General features: G+C 46.1%; 1 protein-coding gene across 11 annotated transcripts in view; it reads left to right on the forward strand.

Moving 5' to 3' along the window:
* The window catches only part of RBM47 (RNA binding motif protein 47), a 66920-nt gene that overhangs the window by 23559 nt on the left and 27891 nt on the right, over nucleotides 1-15470 (forward strand). For 4 of the 11 annotated variants that reach the window (XR_014027076.1, XM_081332465.1, XM_081332466.1 and 1 more), the window contains exon 1: nucleotides 2067-2276. The exons of 4 other annotated variants lie outside the window; for them this stretch is intronic. The gene's annotated coding sequence lies outside the window, so the exon portion shown is untranslated. Of the gene's footprint in view, nucleotides 1-1253; nucleotides 1274-2066; nucleotides 2277-2301; nucleotides 2766-13929; nucleotides 13950-15470 lie in introns of those variants that run through there. 3 more of the 11 variants (XM_081332474.1, XM_081332472.1, XM_081332475.1) reach the window with 3 other exon arrangements.

Here is a 15470-nt window from a genome sequence, read left to right on the forward strand (position 1 = left end):
TGAAACATCTTCAAGGCTTGATGGAGCCTTGGTGGAGCAGTGGGCTAATGCCTCCTTAAGTAACACCAGCTGCCTGCAATTAGTGCAGGTTCGAGTCCCACCAGGCTCAAGGTTGACTCAGCCTTCCATCCTTCCGAGGTAGGTCAAATGAGGACCCAGATTGTTGGGGGCAATTAAGCTGACTTTGTAATAATGCCGCTTGGGGTGTGTGTGTGAAAGCCCTAATAAGCAGGCATATCCATAGAATGAAGGCTACTGCTAAGCTTGTAAGCCGCCCTGAGTCTTCGGAGAAGGGCGGGATATAAATGGAATTAAAATAAATAAAATAAAATAAAATAAAGAAGAACAAGGAAGTCCAGGTGCCTCGTGAAAAAGCACCTTTGGGATAACTATGACCTGGTTAGACATGCATTGAACAGTTGCAGGAATTACGTCTTGTCTTGTCCCATGGAGAGAAGGACTTGGGGTGACATGATAAGCAGTCTTCCAGGACTTAACCAGCTAGTCCCAGACAAGAGGGAGAGTCAACGTGTCTTCCAAAGCACCCGAGGTCAGGACAAGAAGTGACGGGTGGATGATCATGAAAGAGATCTAGAACCTAGAATTTCTTGATAGTGAGAACAACTAATCAGTGGAACGAGTTGCCTCCAGAAGTTGTGGGTGCTCCATCAAGGAGAGACTGGACAACTATTTGTCCGAAACGGTATAGGATCATCTGCCACGGGCCAGGGGTTGGACTAGAAGACTTCCAAGGTCCCCTTCCAACCCTATTATTCTATGTTCTACGTAGGAGGTTGCCTTGGACCGTCTGTGGACTGTGTCAAGGATGACACCCAATACTCAAATATTATTCGGTAGGTTAGAGGACTCTCCACCCTTGGCCTTCTTAATAACAAAATTACCTTTTGGCTATTTGTGTCACGATGATAATAGCTCTGGAATGCAGAGGGAGTCCACATTTTGCTTGGGAATAGTTTTGTCGCTTAACTATGGCAACATTCTCACAAGGGGAGGGGGACCGGGAAGGAGCTGTGCAGATCTTGAAGGAAGCGGGTGAGATACTTGCAGCAAGCTCGAGCCCCATCCCCATCTCCTTGCGTCAGACTACAACTTCCATCAGCTCAGTCCGTTATCCATTTGGGCCAGAGGAGGAGGATTATGGAGGTCGTAGTCCGATGCACCGTGAGGGCCCAAGTTGAGATTGTGAAACTGTAGTTTGTGAGTTTCAACCACAACGTCCGACTTGACCAGAAGACCTTTCTGCCCTACTTAGGTACTTTCCCGCTGGATTGGGGTGTCTAATCGAAGTCCTGGCTGGGGATTATGGGAGTTAAATCCAACACGTTTGGTGAAGATCAGTTTTGGGAAGGTTGATCTTTGGGCCTGCCGCGAGGACCTTGTCACTCCAGATCCCTTTTTTGGATAGCGGCGGAGCTCGTTTCTGCTCTCTTTGTGTAATTTTTAACCAGAATGGAATGCAGAAAGTCCGGTTGGAAAGGTGGTAGAGTTTTAACTTGGGGTAGATGTGAAAAACTGGCAGTGAAGGAAGACAGACTGCCTTACAGGAAAACACTCTGTGTGTGTGTGTGTGTGTGTGTGTGTGTAAGTGTGCTCACACACGTTGGTGTATTGTGTGCATCTTACCAGTGAAAGTTTCCTGATCCCATTCCCCCTTTTTCCCCCTCCTCCAGCCTTCTTGCCTTCAGATTATTTATTGCAAATTGCTCTTTTTTTAAAAAAAATAAATAAAAATAAGAGAAACCCTATTGAGATGTCTTGGTCTCAATATTTAGAAATTATTTAGAATTCTGTTTACCGGCCTGCTCTTAATTCATTGCTCTTGGCCAGGTTGTTGTTGTTGTTGTCAGTCCAACGTGCCTTGACTTCAGAACCGATCCAGCAATGAGAGGTCGGTGATCCAACTTTGTGCCCGATAAATAGTTGAGAATAATTTCCTTTCCTTTCCTTCCCCCCCCCCACCCCGTTTAGGACTGCCTCACCCTGCCGCCTGCTCCACTTTCAACCTTCGCCTGGAAGACCTTGCTCTGTGTTTGTGTTACCTGCAGGCAAGGTTGAGGTGGCTTTTGTTGCCTTAGAGCCCCGTGTGCCACTGTGTTTGCAAGAAGGGTGGGACAAGAGGCTGGTGAGCCTCTGGTAAAACATTTACAAAAACCAGCCAGCCATCGATTTGAAAGGCATTCCACTGCCAAGCTGGCTGGTGGGAGGAGAGACGGCAAACGTACGTGAGCAGGCGAAAACGCCAAGCTATCTGTCAGGTACGTATGGATATTTTGCTTTTTCTCCCCCCTTCTTTTCGAGAGTCGGGGACGAAGGGGGTGTCCTTGGCACGGCCGGGAGGGACGTGGGAAGGAAAGCCATCACAAACCCCTTTGAAGAAATAAGGGGAGGGATCCTGACTTACACAAGTTCACAGAGAGTGGATGGGTGTGATTTTTCTTTTAATATCTTTTTTTTTTAAGGAGGGTGTGTGTGTGTGTGTGTAACCAGGTATCCCTAGATCTAGGGCTTGCCAATGTGCAGCGGTTTGCAGCCTGAATTGAGGTCCCAGGTTTCTGCTCAATAATCCGTTTGTGCAGCCAGAAGCCTTCCAATCTGCAATTTCTGAGGACGTTTTAACCGGCGCTTTAAAACCGAATCGAACATCCAAAGCGATAGTTAAGAAAACTTTTCCTCCTTAGAGGGTTGAAAAAGGATATTCTGCTGGTCGTTGGAGACTACAGCATGTGCAGTAACATATAGGTTAGGTAGACTGTGTGACGTCTCTCGCTGTGTATATTTTTTAAAGTTTTGCTAGCCGTTACAAGTGGCCAAGGCAAAAATCTCATTTGTAACTCGCCCGTGCTGTTGCCAATTGTATAAATGCATTATACAAACTACAGTAATCAAGCAGAGAGTTATTTTTCTATTCGTGATTCTTTTTAATGTCTTTTTTTCTCTTTCTTTCTTCTCTCTCTTGCTGGTACAGTAGATTATAGAAATGCGTTGGGCCAAAGTTCAGAATTTCTGTTGCCTGGGAAAAGAGTGCACTGGGATTGTTTCCTAAGCACTATCGATATATCGGATAGCGCGCTGTCCTTTCATTTCCCCCCCCCCTCTCTTTTTCTTTTCTTTTTGCTATTTCAAAAGCTAAATCAGATTATTTAGAATCGGTAGCGGCCAGATTGAACAACTCTTACATTGAAATAATACAAGTTTAAAGGAAAAACAAAAAGCATTTTTTTCCCCATAATGCCGTGTCTTCAGGAATAGGATTAGCCTGTGTGAAGTGGCCTTAAAGCAAACTATTATCAAAAAAATGAAGCTTCCGATTGAAGGCATTTCCATCTGTAATTTAAATACGTTTATTTAGATCAGCTCCATTTCAATACGAAAAAAGGAGAGGAGCGTATGAAATAGTCATACTTAACATTTTTATAGGCCTTTCGCTTGGGGTTTGGAAATGCACAACTGAAAACCACAATTATATGGTCTTTCAAAGTGATAATCAGAAGAATTAAAGTGGGTTTAGGAGAAATCACACAATGGAGTCTTGGAAGTACTTTACAAGGTAAAGCTTTGTTTGAGTTGACTCTTGACGAACATGGATAAGTCTGTATAGCTCTCTTGGCACCAAAATAGATATTATTTGACGTTGCTTTTAAGGACATTCTCCTTTTCCCACCAACCTCTGCCTAGTTTACAGCCTGGTTTGTCTCCCATCCAAGTACTCAGCAAGTTTGACTGCTTAGCTTTTTCAAGTTCAGCCACAACTGTCTGCATGAACCCATCTGGTAGCAAATATGATTGTATCTAACACGACTTATTTCCCAGTAAAGTGTTTCAGGTTGAAAGTTTGTTGTATTGCGTTACTTCTTTGGAAGTATGGGCTGTTTTTTCTAACTGGGGCCCTTTTGAGTTTGTTGGCTGGTTTGAACCACCAGTTGATCAGTCTGCTGAAGTTGGCTTCTAAAGATCAGCCTATATCGGCCTGAAAACCGTGTTGTTGTTTTTTCTAAAATCCCATTATTGACATGGACATGTAAAATAAAAACCCTAACTTTAGTTAACTGCAAAGGCAGCCCTCCATACATTTTGTCCATTTTCTGGTTAAAAGGCTGAAGTAGAATTTGCATGTCTTTGGTTAAGGCTTCCCTTCGACCTTGAAGCTCATTGGATGTTTTGAGACAGGCAAAAATCACACTGGGTTCCTTAACAGAAAAAGCAGAATCAAATACAACTAGCCCTTAGGACAATTTGTTTAGGGACCGTTCGGAGTTACAACAGCACTAAAAAAAAAAAAGTGACTTATGACCATTTTTCACACTTACAACTGTTGCAGTCACGTAATCAAAATTCATCCCCTCGGCAACGGATTCATACTTACGACGGTCGCCGTGTCCCCCCTGGGGTGACGTGATTCCCTTTTGCAAACTTCCAACCAGCAGTCAACAGGGAAAAGCCAGACCCACTTAACAACCTGGTTGCTAAAACCACTGCAGTGATTCACTTAACAAGCGTGGCAAGGAAAGTCGTACAATGGTGCAAAGCTCAGTTAACAAATATCCGACTTAGCAACATCAAAGTGATGCCCATCCTTTTCATCTGAAGAGCTTTCATTTTCAAGGTGCTGGAATTCTAGCCGCTCCAAGTGTGCTTGACACCATCAAATGTCAAGATTTTTTATTTATTTTTTTAAGAGAGGCTTAGCCATTTTGTCATATTCTTTCACAGCGTTGAAGCCAGTAACTGGAAAAAAAAAAAAAGGCAGAGCTATCTATAATTGGAGAACAGTTAAGCTCTGATTACACCGTAACGTAATAGCAAACCGTAGTCTTACTTTTGGGGTTATTATGCACAGACACCTAGCTAGCAGCAAAGAAGATGGGCCGAAAGGCGACGAGACTTTGTTTTTTCCTTGAAGATGTTTTGCTTCTCATTTCAAGAAGCTTCTTCAGTTCTGGCTTGAAAAAGCCCCTGGGGGGCCAACCATGACCTGGATGACGGAGAATCTCCACGGACATAAAGAAGATGGACAAGTGGTAGAAGAGCACCGTTGAAAACCTGAAGGTCCAAGCTAGGACAGATCATATTGGAGAAGGTCCATAAGCATCTTCAATAGTCATACTTTTTTTGTTGTTGTTCGGGGCAGAATTTTGTGGAAGAGCTACTATTGTTGTTGGGGGGAGGTTTTGTAAGATAACCGAATCTGAAATAGGTCCATTTGAGGTTGAAGAGAGTAGCCATTCTGGAAGACGGAATGGGACAATTCGCCATGGGACAACTTGCTGCGAGGCAATTGAACAATTCAATTTCATGATTTAAAATAAGTTTTTAAAATATTGTATTTATTTATTTTATTTTATGACTCTGTTCTGCCACTTCTTGGATATTAGTGTAATTCTTCTCCTGCAGTGAGTTGTCCCACAGCGAGTGGGCCATGGCAAGTTGGCCATCACAAGTTGGCCATGACAAGTTGGTTATGAAGAATTGGCTATGACAAGTTGGCCATGATGAGTTGGCCATGAAGAGTTGGCCATGATGAGTTGGCCGTGACAAGTTGGCTGTGATTAGTTGTCCATGACAAGTTGTCCATGAACAGTTGTCCGTGAACAGTTGTCTGTGAACAGTTGGCCATGACGAGTTGGCCGTGACAAGTTGGCTGTGACAAGTTGACTGTGATGAGTTGGCCGTGATGAGTTGACTAATGGAATAGGAAAACAGAGAACGTCCACAAGTGACGGGAGAAATCTTGGGCTCTGTTCTGATGTCATGAGTGAAGTCATGATTGCCGCCACGCTATTTGTCTAAGGCAAACATGTTGACTGGGTTCCAGTCAGTTACACTTCAGCAAGTACACAAAAAAAGGTCCTGAAGCGACATTTATTTGTAGGGAGCAACTGAAGTGAAGTGTTGTGATTCAGGGTCAGCCTGTGGGTTCGGCAGTTGGGTCGGACGACTCAGAGGAGGAGGGGGGTGTTGAAGACCTTGCTGAGGGGGTTGAAGATCTTGCTGATGATAGCCCTCAGGCAGGCCCCTCCCACTTGGTCACCATGGAGACCCAGCTGTGTGAGCCTGACAGTGTGAATGAAGATGACCCACAGCTGGCCCTGTTCAAGGACGCCCGACGCAGGAGGCAGTCAATCAGGAGTAAACAGAGGAAGGCAATGGGGCTTCTCGGAAGGAGGCAGAGAGAAGCCACGCCCTGAACTCTTTATAAGGGGAATGTGTGGGGAGGGCTGGTTTGCTGAAAGCAACCGCTCAGATAGTGTTTCAAAGCTCCTGTATCTTGGTTCGTGTCTTGTTTGTTTTCTTAGTAATAAATTTGGCAGACGTATTCCAGCCTCTTGCCGTTTGTAAAGGGGTTGCCTTTTCTACAGGGCCGGTAGCAGGCTGGTACAGAACATGAAGAATCTTCTTTCGGGAGATTAATGCAGAGGGTGTGAATGTTGTTGGTTTTTTTTTTAGTGGAAACCAGCTTTATTTGAATGATTTAATGTATAAGTATGTCCACCAACATGACTACACTCGCACGTGCCTTAGCTTACTTCTTCTAGTAGGAAGTTCTGGCTTCCTCACTGGTAAGACTTGTATTCTTGTGTCGAGGGAGGTGCTGGAAGGTTGAAAAACTTGATGAGGACTTTGACTGTCATCAAGATCTGAAGCTTAACTCCACTTAAGGCAACAAAGTCTAGAGTCACCTAATTACTAAATTAAATGAAGGTGCCATCCACCCATTTCCCCTATTTATTTAAAGCCGGAAGGAACAATTGAGAACCACACTATTTTTTCCTCTTCCCCCCCCCGGCTGAAGGCCGTATTGATATACAGGTAGACCACAATAGAGGCCAAAATTTAGGTTGCTAAGTGAAACATTTGCTAAGTGAGTTTTGCCTCATTTTACGACTTTTCTGGCCACTGTTGGAAACGGAATCGTTGCAACTGTTAAGTTAATAACACCATCGTTAAGCGAATCTGGCTTCTCCATTCTCTTTGCTCGTCAGAAGGTCGCGAAAGGAGATGACCTGAGCCCGGGACACTGCGACCGTCATAAATACGAGTCAGTTGCCAAGCGTCTGAGCGTCATTAAGTGTGAAAAATGGTCATAAGTCACTGGTTCAGCTAGCAACACGGCTGTTAAGCGAGTCTTTGGCTTTGCTCGTCAGAAGGTCGCCAAAGGAGATGACGCGACCCCGGGACGCTGCGACTGTCATAAGTATGAACCAGTGGCCAAGCATCTGAATTCTGATCCCATGACCCTGGGGATGCTGCAATGGCCATATGTGTGAAAAAGGGTCTTAGGTCTCTTTCTTCCGTGCCGTTGTAACTTTGAACCGTCGCTAAAGGAGCCGTTGTAAATCGTGGGCCACCTGAACCGACAACCCTTGACTTACAACAGTTCATTTAGTGACCATTCCAGTTACAATAGCACTGCTCTGCGTTGTAAGTTGCGTAAAGGACCAGTTCGCGTAGCAGTGATGTCAATAACGGTGTGAACTTCAGAGCGTTATCTGGGAAAACGCCTTGGGGAAACAAATATTCACAAATCGGCTTTGCTAGTCTGCGAGGGGGCTTCTCCGTCGCCTTCGCGTTTGTGAACGGAAAACCAAGTTGCATTAGGAATGCCTGACTTTCTGATTTTATTTTATTTTATTTTATTTTATTAAAAAAAGCTTTAATTCCATCCTTGTCTGAAGGTTTTGTAAAGATTCTCCCGTCTTAGCATTCAGGATAAATTGTGGCTTCAGAAGGATGTCCACCTGTTGGGTTTCTATTGTATTATAATGCTGTGTTAAATGGATGGAAACTCATCAAGGAGAGAAGCAACCTAGAACTAAGGAGAAACTTCCTGACAGTGAGAAAGATTAACCGGTGGAACATCCTACCTCCAGAAGTTGTGAATGCTCCAACACTGGAGGTTTTTGAGAAGAGACCGGACAGCCATTTGTCTGAAATGGTCTAGGGTTTCCTGCCTGAGCAGGGGGTTGGACTAGATGACCTCCAAAGTCCCTTCCAACTCTGTTATTCTGTTATTCAGATTCTGGAGAAGAATGTGTGAACACCAGTAAGGGCAAAGAACATGAGAAATTAAAAAAAACAACAACAACCCACAAGTATGGTTTGAACAAGCCGTGAAATACACTTGGCACGCAGCAAAGAAGGGAGCGTGGTGAGGGGGAAACAAAAGCTTCTGTGTGTTTAAAAAAAAAAAAAGAAGAACACCTCGCCAGTACTCCATTTTCTATCCGTTGTACAGAGAAGGGTGTTCCCTAACAAAATAGGAGTAGCTGGCCTCATCGCTTCCTTGTAAGCCGTTCTTTATTATGGGCGAAGTCAGGAATAAATTGGAGAAGTGAAAGGCGGCGTTCTTCTATTTCGTAAGCTGTGAAGACGGCGCAGTTTAGAGCAATGGAAGTTACACGATGAGCTCAAGGCCAGTCGAATGGCTGGAGGATTCTGGGAATTGAAGTCTTAAAGAGATTGCCGAGAAGCCCTGATTAACGGACAGGGTTGAATGATGGGCAGGACTGATAAATATTAGAGATAAATATCTGGGAATTTCAGTAACACGGAAATGGTTTTCTTCACCCTCTTTGCCCTCCTGTTTTGTGTTTTTTTTTTAACTTTTACGCCTATCAGGTAGCTCTGCTGTTTCTTAGGTAAAGGTAAAGGTTCCCCCGCACATGCGTGCTAGTCGTTTCCGACTCTAGGGGCCGGTGCTCATCTCCGTTTCAAAGCCGAAGAGCCAGCGCTTGTCCGAGGACGTCTCCGTGGTCATGTGGCCGGCATGACTAGACGCCAAAGGCGCACGGAACGCTGTTACCTTCCCACCGTCGTGGTCCCTATTTTTCTACTTGCATTTTTACGTGCTTTCGAACTGCTAGGTTGGCAGAAGCTGGGACGAGTAACAGGCGCTCACTCTGCTACGCGGCACTCGGGATTCGACCCGCCAAACTGCCGACCTTCTGATTGACAATTACGAATGGTTAATTGTTCTGCCAGCCAGGAAGTTCCTCCTTCGTTCCAGGTTGCTTCTCTCCTTGAAACAATAAACACAGCTGATGTTTAAGCAGGTGGGAAAGTACTGCTAACTTTAGAACGCACAATAAGTTCCTTGAGACAGGCTGTCCTCACCTTACGACTGCAAATGGAGCCCAGAATTTATGGGGCTAAGCGAGAAATTTGCGGAGGGAGTTTTGCCCCCCCCCGTTGCGACTTTTCTTGCCGCCGTGGCTAAGTGAATCACTGAAGATGTTAAGTTAGTAACACGGTCGTTAAATGAGTCCGGCTTCCCCTGTTGACTTCCGCTGGAGGTCGCAAAAGGGGATGATCACGTGACTCGCCCGGGGCACCGCGACCGTCATAAGTACAAACCAGTTGTCAAGCGTCTGAATGTAACTCTCATGACCCTGGGGATGCTGTAACGGCCACAAGCGTGTGAAAAAAGGGCGGTAGGTCCCTTTTTTCAGCCCTGTTGTAACTTGGAGCAGTCACTAAATGAACCGTTGTAAGTCGGGGATTGCCTGTACTTATTAAAAATGGAAAAATCCCCCGACGGTGAGTAACTCTTTCTTCCAAACTGGGAGACGTTGGCGCAGGATTAGTCTGCGGTGGGGATTGCATGTGATCCTCGACTTATGACTGCAATTGAGGAGAAAACTCCCTTTGCTAAGCAAGACGGGTGCGAAGGGTGTTCTGATCCCTTTTTACGACCGTTCTTGCTGCAGTAGTGAATCACTGCAGTTGTGAAGTTAGTAACCTGGTTGTTTCATGAAATCTGGCTTCCCCCGTTGATTTTGCCTGTCGGGACGCTGCAGCCGTCCTACGTCCATGCCAGTTGCCGAGCCTCTGAATTTTGATCACGTGACCGCGGGAGGCTGCAACGGCTGTTAAGGGTGGAAAAGGGTCCCAAGTCAGTGCAGTTGTAACTTTCAGCTGCCATTAGACGAACTGTCACAATTCGAGGACCACGTGTGGTCTGCGTAGTAGTCTGTGGTTGCAATAAGCCAGAAGGAACACGGAAGCGCTTTTTCTGGATCACAAATGTTATGAAAAGGCATCTGGCAAAGGACTCCACACACCAAAGTAATCCTCAACCTACGACCAATTTTTTTTTAGTGACTGTTCAAAGTCGCAACGCAGTCTGAAAAAGGGACTTACCCTGGATTCAAAACTGTGACAATCCATTTCAGACAAGTGGCTGACGAGTCTCTTCTTAAAAGCCTCCGGTGATGAAGCACCTGCAACTTCTGGTAGCAAGCTGTTCCACTGGTTAATTGTCCTCCCTGTCAGGAAGTTTCTTCTTAACTCCAGGTTGCTTCTGTCCTTGATTCGTTTGCATCCATTGCTTCTTGTCCTGCCTGTGGGTGCTTTGAAAAATAAGTTGACCCCCTCTTCTTTGGGGCAGCCCCTCGAATACTTGAAGACCGCTATCGTGTCCCCCCAGGACCCCCACCCCGGTCCTTCTTGTCTCTAGACTGGCCAAACCCAAATCCTTCATATCTTTCAGTCTCCAGGCCTTTAATCCGCGTCGTTTCATTTAGGTTTGTTTGCGGCATCCTGCAGTCACAGGACCACCATTCACAATGCTTTCTCCACAAACCATTGTTTATCTCTCTTTTCCCCGGGATGAGTGTGTGTGTCTGTGTCTGTGTGTGTGGAAACCCACCCCATAGCAAACAAAGAATTCACTGAACGGTGGCGTTCACTTTGCAATTAGCCTGTCCACTTACCGTCCACCATAAAATTGGTTGTAAAACTGGGCACGGTTCAGCGATAATCTTCTTTAGACCCTCACGATAATCTTCTTTAGACCCTCACGATAATCTTCTTTAGACCCTCACGGCTTACGACCAAAAATGAAAGCTTGGTGATGGTCATATGTCCCTACCTATATCAGTTGTCAGGTGCTGCTGGATGCCTTCTTTTGTCCCCTGGTTTGAAATAGGTGGATGCCCAGGTGAAAGTTATGTAAACCACACACACCCATGTCTTCCAAAGTCTAAGCAATAATCTGGATTGTGGGCAACCTTCAGACTCTTCATGGTTGGGTGAAGAAGAAGAAGAACAGAGAGGGAAACCGTTGCGATAGACAAGGAGTTGCCAGCCAACTCCTCCCTCTTTCAAGAGGAAGAAAGAGACGTGTTGTTTTTTTTCCCTCCAAAACCGGGCAGCCAAAATATGGCCGTCCTTCCACAATGTCCAACTGGTAGTCTTTTAAATCGCTCACTGGGTCTTGCAGTTCAAACGTCCCGGCTCCTTGTTCTCCTGGATTGCCTACAAAACGCAAAGAGGACACTGGGCCTGAAATCGGCTTTTCCCCCCACCCACCCATATAAAAAATGGCTGCTGTTTCCCCCCCCCTCACCCCCCCCCCCCGTCCTTTGAACTCTGGTGAAGGATCAGCAGCCTTGAAGACCACAAGCTGCATCGTGTTCAGTGGGGAGAGTTCAGAGAGAGTCGTGTGTGTGTGTGTGTGTGTGTGTGTGTGTGTGTGTGTGTGTGTGTGTGTGTTGTTCTATTTCAACTCCCTTGCTCTCTTGACTGACCAGCTAATAATTGGTTTGGGGGTTTTTTTTGTGGAAGAAATGAATTATCCACCGGATGGGGAGGTCCCTTGTTGTTGCTTGCCTAATTTGGGCCTCTGCTAGGAAGTCTTTCAAGGACTTGAATCTCGAGCCATGGTGGAATCTGTAAGTGTAACAGAATAAGAGTCGCTGAAGGGACTGGAAGGGAGCTGGGAGATCTTCTAGTCCACCCCCTTGCTCAAGCAAGGGACCTGATGCCATTTCAGACAGGTGGCTGTTTGCTGAACCTGGTCACCTCATCATTGCTAGAAGGGAGTGAGCTTTGCTCTCTAGCGTTGAGGAGGTTTATCTAGTTTGGTGATGCAGTGTCTGCAAGAAAACCAAGTTCAGAGAGCCCAAGGACTCCAGTCTTCTTCTTCTTCTTCTTCTTCTTCTTCTTCTTCTTCTTCTTCTTCTTCTTCTTCTTCTTCTTCTTCTTCTTCTTCTTCTTCTTCTTCTTCTTCTTCTTCTTCTTCTTCTTCTTCTTCTTCTTCTTCTTCTTCTTCTTCTTCTTCTTCTTCTTCTTCTTCTTCTTCTCTTTCTCCTTCTCCTTCTCCTTCTCCTCCTCCTCCTCCTCCTCCTCCCCTCCATAAATTCCAATCCCTTCCAGCACTGATGATGTTACCTACTTGGGTAATGAAATGTCTGCAAGAAAACAACCAAGGACCCCAGAGTCGTCGTCCTCATCCTTCTCCTTCTCCTTCTCCTCCTCCTCCTCCTCCTCCTCCTCCTCCTCCTCCTCCTCCTCCTCCTCCTCCTCCTCCTCCTCCTCCTCTCTGCAAACCCCCTTCTCTTCTAAGTACCGATGATGTTACCTAGTTGGGTCAAGAAGCATCTGCAAGACAACCACGAAGCTCAGAGAGCACCAAGGACTCCACAGTTCAACCTTGAGCTACAAATATACTTTTTTGTTGAGACCTCTGGCCAAATTTTATTCACTTTCTTGCTTTGGCCCCATTCCCCATTTTATACTGTAAGATGTTGTGTGATCTAGGATACTAGAAAAGTTGAAAATGTGCACCCTTGCTTGGTTGACTATGTGGATGACCAAAATGGGCCCAGCCAAGGGATGGTGGTGGCTTATGCATGTTTTACCTGGTACAATAGGAGAGGCCCAAATGGTGTGTGAAGGAGAAATATGAAATCTACCAAAGCTTGGAGCCTTGATATCAATCCATCTGAACAGAGCTGGGACCTTGGAGGTCTTCTAGTCCAACCCCCCACTGCTCAAGCAGGAGACCCCTAGACCATTTCAGATACACAATATGCCTGTGAAATGATGTCCCGTATTTTCTGGCTGTGTCCAACCTGAATTTCTTCACATCCTGTAAGCACGTATTTGCAAATACAGCATTATTATTTATTTTTTTTCGAGTTACACTATTGTGTCGAGCTGGCAGTTTTCCCAGAAAGGAGCGGTGGGTGGAATTAGCCTTCGTTTCTGTGCGACTCTTGTGTTTGCAAACCGCAAGCTCCATGAGATGTGGAGGGCTCTTTCAGATAATACTGTAGCCTCTCAAAGAACTTCCTCCAGTGGAAACGCTGAAATGTCGAAGCTTTCTGCTCCATCTGCTGAACTGTTGACTTCTGAGGAGATCTGCATTGATTTCTCCTTGCTTTTAAACATTGGAACGAGCAGCAACAGGTGAAAACTAATCAAGGAGAGAAGCAACCTAGAACTAAGCTCCTAACAGTCAGTGGAACTACCTGCCTCCAGGAGTTGTGGATCACTGGAGGTTTTCGAGAAGAGACTGGACAGCCATTTGTCTGAAACGGTATAGGGTTTCCTGCCTGAGCAGGGGGTTGGACTAGATGACCTCCAAGGTCCCTTCCAGCTGTTGTTCTGTTCCAGGTAGCCCTTGATGTACGACCATGAGGTAGCCTCAAATCTCCGGTGTTAAGTGAGATGTTTGTTAAGTGAATTTTGCCTCGTTTTACGACTTTCCTTTTCACGGCCGTTAAGGGAATCCCTGTGCAGATGATCAGTTAGTAACTCCGGTCGCTAAGCGAGTCCGGCTCCTCCCCCACCCTTGACTTTGCTTGTCAGAAGGTCTCAAAAGGGGATCACACAACTCTACAGCTGGCTTGGTCTGGTTTGTGTTTGTTGTGGCATTTTGCTTTCTGCCGTGGCGGTTTCTTCCTCCTCAAAACAGCATTGTGATGGGGTGTGTGTGTGTGTGTTTCTCTCTGGTCAAAAGGATAGAAGAAATTCTATTCCTGTCAGCATGCGAGTCCTCACTTATTCGAGGAGAGGGGTTCCGGAAGCCCACAGTTCAGTTGTCAATTGCCAACGTAGACAACACCCCTGGCTACTTCCTCTGCGTTTGCAAAAGCTCCATGGTCCTCACAGGGCCATCAAGGAGGGAGTAGACCTCCCTTGCTGAGGTGTGTCTCCTCCATTTCTCCTCTTCTGCTCAGTTAGGATGCTGACTTGGTTAGGGAACTAACTTGCCCACCGCCACCCCCTTGCTGTTTGCAAGAGACAGGTTATTGATTGGCCAAAACAGAAAGCAGAAATAAAATTGTGGAGTCCTTGGTGGTCTCTGAGCTCAGTTGTTTCCTTTCAGATGACCCAACTAAGTAGCATCATCAGAGCTAGAAGCTGCACTAGATGCCTGCAACTCACACACACACCCTCTCTTCTAGCACTGATGATGTTACCTAGTTGGGTCATGAAACGTCTGCAAGAAAGCCACCAAGCTCAGAGAGCACCCAGGACCCCACAGTCGTCGTCGTTGTCGTCGTCGTCGTCGTCCTCCTCCTCCTCCTCCTCCTCCTCCTCCTCCTCCTCCTCCCTTCTAGCACTGATGATACCCAGTTGGGTCATGAAAGGTCTGCAAGAAAGCCACCCAGTTCAGAGAGCACCCAGGACCCCACAGTCCTCCTCCTCCTCCTCCTCCTCCTCCTCCTCCTCCTCCTCCTCCTCCTCCTCCTCCTCCTCCTCCTCCTCCTCCTCCTCCTCTCTGCAAACCCTCCTCCCTTCTAGCACTGATGATGTTACCTAGTTGGGTCATGAAATGTCTGCAAGAAAGCCACCAAGCTCAGAGAGCACCAAGGACTCCACATTCATCCTCCTCCTCCTCCCCTCCCCCCTCCTCCTCCTCTTCTTCTTCCTCCTCCTCCTCCTCCTCCTCTCTGCAAAACCCCCTCCCTTCTAGCACTGATGATGTTACCTAGTTTGGTTCATGAAACGTCTGCAAGAAAATAAGCCAACTCAGAGAGCACCAAGGACCCCACAGTTCAACCCTGAGCTACAAATATTCCTTCCTAGTGACATGATAATGGCAGATGGGGAAAGCATCCATATTTGGCCACGGAATCCACCAACTCAAATCTGGCTCTTTCCTGAGCATGGGGGTCAAACCCATTGACAGGCCTTTGTCAAGTTGAAAAATAATTTTGTTCTTAGCCGAGTTAAAGATGTATTTGTTGCTTGATAAACTCCATCTCGGTTTGAGCGCTGGTAGCTAGGACTCTCCATTTAAAAATTCAAAACTGGATGGATGGAAGTACTTTATAAACAGAATAGCAGAGTTGGAAGGGACCTTGGAGGTCGTCTAGTCCAGCCCCCTGCTCAAGCAGGAAACCGTATACCATTCCAGACAAATAGTTGTCCAATCTCTTCTTTAAAAACCTCGAGTGATGGAGCACCCGCAACTTCTAGTGGCAGGCTGTTCCACTGGTTAATTGTTCTCACCGTCAGGAAATTTCTCCTTGGCGAATTATAAGAGTTACAAGAACTGACGAGTGAATATTAGCAGCTGTAGAATGATCAGAGCTATCATCTGCGAAGAGCATCTTATCTAAATGCCATCACAATTTGAACATCAAACTCATCAGTAGTAACATTTTATGTTGGGAATGGTGAAAAAACAGATGCCGGGCCCCCAAACGAGCTTTCCCAAA

This window comes from Vipera berus (genome assembly GCF_964194415.1).
Source record: "Vipera berus genome assembly, chromosome: 7".
NCBI lineage: Eukaryota > Metazoa > Chordata > Lepidosauria > Squamata > Viperidae > Vipera > Vipera berus.